Raw genomic sequence first — 6,613 nt, 5'->3', positions numbered from 1 at the left:
GACAACGTTCTTTTATGTTTATCCATCCCTTCCTCTGATATCCAGGTTATTTCTGAAGATGGATTCCCCAGAAATCATTATGGTGATGCCCTTTTGGCCCAGGCAACACTGGTTCTCCCTTCTTATGGAATTGACCAGGGGTGATTACCACAGCCTTTCTCACAGACTAGATCTTCTCACACAAGACAGGGGGAGTTTGATGCACTCCCATCTCAATCAACTTCAACTAACTGCCTAGATGATTCAATTCTAGTTTCATTTAGGTATTTGTTTCATGAGGATACATGGCAAGTACTAAAGGAAGCAAAAAAAAAAAAAAAATGCTGCTAGAAAATCATACATTGATAAGTGGAAATGATTTTCTAGTTGGTGCCTAACTAATAACCAGGGCCATTCAGGTATTTTGTACCTCTGGTGTTCAAATATTTTTGTGAGCTACTTTTCTGTGGCTACTCTTATTCCTTTATAAAAGTTCATCTTGTAGCCGTTTCACCATGTCTGTCCATGGATCCTACTCTTTCTTCTTTGTTTGTGGTAAAACAGTTTCTGAAATGAGTCTTACATCTGACATCTCCTAGTAAACAGGTTGATTCTCCTTGGGACCTCAGATTTGTGCTGGAGAAGTTGACAACATCACCTTTTGAACCTGCAAATTAAGCTGATTTAAGTTTCTTGAAAACTCCACTCATTATTGCTTTGACATCTGAAAGAAGAGTGTATGAGTTGCAAGCTTTCATGGCTCAATGAACCTTATGTCATATTTCACAGAGACAGGGTCACAATAAGAACAAACCCATTTTTTTTGCGTAAAGTGATTGCAAAGTTTACTTTGAATCAAATTATTAGTCTCCCGGTTTTCTACTCAGAACCTAAAAACCAGGGACAATGGATTCTGCATATTCTGAACAGGCAGAGACAGCTCAGGTACTATTTTGATATAACTAACTCCTTTAGAAAAGCTGGTCAGCTATTTATTTCTTATCAAGGGACTAAAAAGGGACATTCTGTGTCTAAACAGACAGTTTCCAAGTAATTTTCGTCAGTTATTGCTTTTTGTAATTCCCACTATGCAAAATCCATTCCAGGCAGTATCAACAAACATTCTACTAGAGCCTTGAATTCCTCAATGGTATACTGGAACGGGGTACCCTAGGAACGTTATAGAGGCAGCTACAGGGTCCCCTCTACACACCTTTACAAAGCGTAACAAACTGGATTCCTTTTCAAGGTTCAGTGCAAGCTTTGGTAGGACCATTCCCCAAGGACTCCTGTAACCATATCCTTCCTCTTAACATGTTGGATAAGTTTTGATAATCAACCCATATAGTCAAACAGCTACTGCAGCGGTGGGAATTATGAACACAGTACAGTTGTGTATGTTGGCCTTATCCATAACATTTGATGTTTGAATTCCTCAATGCTGCAGTAGTTGAACCCACTCTCCACCCCCCTACTCTTTTATACAGTTATAGCTGGGACATAAAGTAGCATTATATGTGTTTCTGTTGTATATGTTTCTGTATTATTATTGTTTTTTTATTTAAGATTATTAGGCTCTTCACTTTCTCTCTCTCTCTCTTTCTATATAAGTAAGAAATCCTGAAGAAATCTTCACTCAGAATGCTGATTTCCCTCACTGGGGCCAACCAATCAGCAGTCAGAATGAAGGTGTACGAGGGAACCAGAGCTTTGTGAAGTTAGCCGGTTGTTCCCGTGCAGAGAAACAACCCATATTGACTAAAGGCTACTGCAGCAGTGGTAAATTTGATGCAGTGGTGATAAATTTGAACATCTACTGTGTTTTTTTCTCTAAGCTTATTTGATCTCAGATATATATATATATATATATATATATATATATATATATATGTATGTATGTATACATTTTATATATATATATATATATATATATATATATATATATATATATGTATATATATACATATATATATACATATATATCTTAACCCATTTCCTCATTTTTTTGTGTTTATATTCTCATTAACTCATAACTAATAATCAGCTACCTGTCTTCCACCCAACCTCTGTACACACTACCATAATTATTTTTTGCCCATTTTAATCAAACTATCCTTGTTCACCATTTTCTTGAAAAATATTTTATAAAATCAATGTATATAGTGTCTTAAATCCTTCTTAACATTTAATGCAGCTGTAATTAACTTTGTTTTCTTCTGCTTTGTTATACCCTTATGTTGCTGTATCAAACTTAAATCTATGTATAATTATATAATATGTATAACTGTATCTGAATGCAGAGCTTTTTGCTCACTCTCTCTCTGTGCTTCAACTGAAAAGAGGTAAGCTAGTCATCCCAGTCAACAAATGCTAAATTAAAATAAAAATAAATACTGAATTGCACTACATTTTATGAAATACTTCTTTGGTTGAAAAAGTGCAAAGCAGGGTATTTGCATGAATGGCAGCAGTCCCCAGTTTAGTCAACTGTATTTTCTGTTGACATAGGTACGTGACTTTATATATCGGGTGAGAGTGTGTGTAAAAGTATACGTAGGTTAGAGTTAGACTAAGGGTTAGGTAAAGGCATATGTTTAGTGTATGTGTGGGTGTTTGAAGGTTAGAGGAAGGGAAAAGTAAGGGGATTGGGTTAGTGTATGTGTGAGTGGTTGCAGATTATAGTAAAGGCTGAGTAAGGGGATGGTTTTAGTGTGGTATGTGTATGTGTTTGTGTGGTGAAAGCCTAAGCTGTCTTCAGTAGTGGTAATGTTATGGAAAGGGTTTTTCATAGGTAAAGTGTATTGTTAGGGTTAGGAGCAGGTTTAGGGTTAGCATGCATTACTGAGGCCCCTAACCCAAATCATACACTTTGCTTTAGAAAATCACTCTGTATAATACTTTTGCTCTTCAGATTAATTTGGTCTGAATAGTTTGGTAGGGTTATGGTTTGTATAATTTCTTTTCCATTTTCAGTCTACTAGTTTTTGGGTATTTGTGTTTCATTGAAATGAATGTTCGGTATGTTATGGTTAATCTTTTGTGTGTCGACCACTTAACCATATTCATGATATAATCATTTTATGTGTAATATATATATATATATATATATATATATATATATATATATATATATATATATATATGTGTGTGTGTGTGTGTGTATATATATATATATATATATATATATATATATATATATATATATATCGAGAGAGAGATGGAGAGTGATTGTGGGTGAGGATGCTAGTCCCTCTGTTAGGGGTGCTAAGAAGCTTGCAGGTATGAATTTTTTTTTTTTGCGTATTTATTGACCCTGGCAGTATTGCTGTTTTGAGTTCCGAATTCTCAAGGATTTAGACATTTTCAGTCAATTAGCCACAGTCAATTGCTTTGCCAGCCATTATCACTTCATACTAAAATGTGTATTAGGTCGATTGAACAACGTTTTCCTTCCAGCTTTTGCACACCTTCATTAACCCTAGATATGCCTATCTTAACTGTATATTATCATAAATCAAATTTATCCTCTCAATCAAAATTTATGTTAGAACTCTGATTTGTCTTGTTGAAGCCTATAGCACCTTTTTTGTATAATCCCAGATCTGTTATTGTCTTTTTCATCTGACTCAATAGATGGGGCACTAGATCTGACCTTGGGACTTTTTCCAAGAGCTTGCAAGGATCCAAGGCTTTGGCTCCTCCCCTACTCTTAATTTCCTGTAGTCTCTAGATTACCTCAGATCTCATTTGCCATTTGATCAATCAAGACACTGTTGGACAAATGTTTTTCCTTGAATTGTGTGTACTATTACTGTTCTAAATTTTATGTTTTGTAATTTCTACAGGGGTTTTATATCTTCTTTGTATATATATATATATATATATATGTATATATATATATATATATATATATATATATATATATATATATATATATATATATATATATAGATATATATGGGTCTAGGGCACATGCTTCACTAGCATATGTCCGAATCACAAAAATATTGAACACACATACACGAAAGCGCTTAACATGAAAAAGTGCTTCTGTGTATGTGTAGTTCAAAAAAAAATCTACGTTTCTGCAGGAGGGGCTTCACCCCCCCTCATCCCTCTACTTTATTATTATCACTCCGAGATCGCACTACAGTGGGGAAAAGGGAATTTTCCCTTACCCACACTTTAGTCCGATCTATGAAACAGGCACACATACACAGAAGCACTTGTCGATTTTAAGCACTTTCGTGTATGTGTGTTCGATGTTTTGTGATTCGGAGTTGGACATATGCTAGTTGAGCATGTATCCGGATCCCATATATATATATATATATATATATATATATATATATATATATATATATATATATATATATATTTGTAGATAGCTGTTTCGGGAGGTTTTCTATCCCACTTCACTAGTCTACCAAAAAAAAGTTCTTGATTAGCTATTTATTGTGATTATAGTACTCATAGGTAATTTCCCTACTTATAAAAATAAAAAAGTACCTGAAGCACCTGTAGCCACACACTGTTTATTTCTCATTTAGCGTTTTCGTCCAAGAAGTATATGGACTTCTTCAGAATAACATAAAATGACAAAAAGCCAGTTTAAATGCAGTTAAAAAGTAACATGACTGACTCAATTAAAAAACAAGGCTAGGTCATAATTAACCTTTTCTCCTTAAAGATGCCATATGTAGAAATACTTAATAACTTTTTAAACGTTTAACTCTTTACCTTAAAAAAAACTTTTTAAGCCATAAAACAGATTTAAAATATGGTTAAAAAATCATAAACTAAATAGCAAACATTGATTTTAGCTTAAGATAACAAGACATGGATACAGTCTCATTAAGCCCAGGTTTGTTAGCAGCATTACATCTAAGCGGCCACTTTAACTCCTGGTACTCTAAATACAGATCTACAAGTCCAGCTCTAGGTCTCTCTTGGCCACTCAATGACAATGAATGTAAAAGTGTGATTTGGATATTCCTTAGTGTGCCTATATAAAGCATTGTGCACATCTTTTTTTGCAGTGTCATAAAAATGTTGATGCATCCTGTTTTTTACGTGTCTAACAGTTTTCCCAATGTAAAATACTTTACATTGTTGGTACTTTGCCACGTATATCACCTCCTTGCTGTTACAGTGATATTTCCTTTTTAAATTCACAGTGCCGTAACCCCAAATGTCTACTTCATTACCTTCCAAAATATTTTTACATTGCGTACAATGAGCACACTTCATCATTTTACCTCTGGTAGCCTCATACACTGTTCTTTCCAACATTGTTTTGATGCATACATCTTTCTGGTAAACTACAATAGGTCTTTGCCCTACCTTATCAATAATGTCTTGCTGACCAGCAAATTTGGCCCAATTTTTGCATATGATTGCATTTATATCATTGAATTGCAAACAGTATGGGATAATAAGAGCTTTATTAAAATTGGTGTCATTCTCATGATTTGGTGGTTTTAGTACTGCTTGGTTTTGTAATGTCCCAACTAGGGGTATATAAGTCCCATCTGTTCTCTTCATTTGAATCCCTGCAAAAATACTAGAAAGGAAATCTTTGGGGTAACCCCTTCTAGGCAGCATCTCTCAATGTTTACCACATTCTGATACAAAACAGCTGTCTTCACTAGCCATACGGGCCAGCCATATGCATTGGCCCTTGACTAATGACCTCTTCTGATGAAGAGGGTGTCAACTGTGCAAGAGGGAGTTCAAGTAAGTCAGCTTCCTATATAGTGTTTACTCACACTTATTACTGTCCCTATTCTTTTTAATACTAACATCTATAACGTTGGCACATTCAGTGTCAGTTGCCATGGTAAACCTCAAGAACTCTGTGGATTCATTTATATACTTAAAAAAAACTGATCCAACCTTTCATTAGTGTCCATCGAAAAATAATAATGTCATCTAAAAAATATTTGTAAAGGGACCAACAGTCCTTGAACTGGGAGTTAAAAATAAAATTAATTTCCCAGTGCGCCATGACAATGTTTGTAAATATCAGGGCGCAAGCTGCGCCCATTCATACCCCATTCTTCTGTTTGAACAGTTGTCCCTGAAACCAGAAGAAATTGTTTTCCAACACCAATTCCATAAGGCTACCAAGGTTAGACATTTGTTGTGCCCAAATCCATTTGCAAAAAAAGAAATTGAAAAAAAACAATTTATTCCAGTGTTGTGGGGGATCACAGAAAATAAGTTTTTTACGTCATAACAAAAATAGTGTCTTCTGAATACAAGTTATCTCCTACACTCATCAAAAAATCCCAAGAACCTTCAGTAGATATGAATAGTTTTTAAACACCCCCTTAGTTTGCTGGTCAATGTATTTATAAATAAAAAAAGTTTTTGAGGTCTTCGCATCAAATATAGGTCTCAGTGGGGGGTCAGAAAGATTCTTATGGATCTTTGGTATTGCAAAGATGGTAGGTGACCTACGATATACATCTTTCATGTATTCATATTCTGCCCCACTAATTTGGTCATGCAAAAATAACTCTTCAAGGGCAAGGTCAATTTTACGCACTGCCACATTCATTCCATTTTTAGACACTTCTTTGTATGCATCTGTATTGAGTATTGCAAGCATTCTACTGACATAGTCAATTGT

This window comes from Protopterus annectens, chromosome 5.part0 (assembly GCF_019279795.1).
Source record: "Protopterus annectens isolate FY-2018-M chromosome 5.part0, PAN1.0, whole genome shotgun sequence".
NCBI lineage: Eukaryota > Metazoa > Chordata > Ceratodontiformes > Protopteridae > Protopterus > Protopterus annectens.
The sequence above is the reverse complement of the archived record's forward strand: the minus strand, read 5'-3'. Positions refer to the sequence as shown.